We start from the raw sequence: 1,372 nt of genomic DNA, 5'->3' as shown, positions 1-1,372 counted from the left end.
TATATATATATATATATACATGTATATACATATATATATATACATATACATACATGCACACATATGTATATACATACATATGTGCATATATGTATGTATTAGTCTTTACATGAGTATGCGCAAGTATATGTACACATGCAGAATTTTGAGTGTATATGTTTATATATGTGTGTGTGTAAATGCTTGCAAGAATGTTCCTTTGTGTGTGCTTGTGTGATAGGTGCATGCTTGTTTCACGTGTGTATACATGTATATACATACATACATACATACATACATACATGCATATATATATATATATATATATATATATATATATATATATATATATATATACATATATACATACACACACACACACATATATATATATATATATATATTACACATATAATACACATATATATATATATATATTACACACATAATACAAATATATATATATATGTATATGCTTCTGTGTATATGTATGTGCATATGTGTGTGTATGTGTGTATGTTTATTACATATGTTTGTAAAACAAAGAAAGAAAAAGAGAAACTCAATGGAATTTATGTTCAACAATAATAGTTATCCAAAGCCATTTTTACCAAAATTGCTTTGAGACGATAACGTAACAGCACACAACCTTCTCACCACACCTCATCTAACATGCACAAGCGCACAGAGATACACTTGCACACACACACACACATACGCACGCATGCACACACACATACACACATACATACACGTAGAACTTTGGAAAAAGATTTTAAAAAAAGCAGCCCGTAAATCCCCCTCCAACATCAACAACAATTGTAGCAGGAGTAAAAACAATAAAAATTAAAAGAATTTCAATCAATATTGATAAAAATTTTGGTTGAGATTTTGCAGTTCTTTGGCAAAAATAGCCTCATACCTTTCTATGATTCATTCTCTCTTTCTATTTCTCTCTTTCTATTTCTCTCTCTCTCTCTTTCTATTTCTTTCTCTCTCTTTCTTTTTCTCTCTCTCTCTTTCTATTTCTCTCTCTCTCTGTCACCTTCTGTTCTCATCTATCTCTTTTCTCTTTGTTTTTTTTTACCCTCTTTCTTTCTACTTGTCTCTCTTTCTTTCTTTCTAATTTTCTCATTCTTTCTCTCACTTTCATTCACTCTCTCTACATATCTTGTAGCTTTTACTTGTTTCAGTCATTAGACTGTGGCCAAGATGGAGCACCACCCTGAGGAATTTATTCTAAGCTTGGAGCTTACTTTCTCAAACTCTTTTGCCAAACTGCCCAAAAGACACCAATACTAGTGGTGGAGGGATAAACATAGACACAAAGACATGTACACACACACACACACACACACACACACACACACACACACACACACACACACACACA

This window comes from Octopus bimaculoides, chromosome 18 (genome assembly GCF_001194135.2).
Source record: "Octopus bimaculoides isolate UCB-OBI-ISO-001 chromosome 18, ASM119413v2, whole genome shotgun sequence".
Classification (NCBI taxonomy): Eukaryota; Metazoa; Mollusca; class Cephalopoda; order Octopoda; family Octopodidae; genus Octopus; species Octopus bimaculoides.
The sequence above is the reverse complement of the archived record's forward strand: the minus strand, read 5'-3'. Positions refer to the sequence as shown.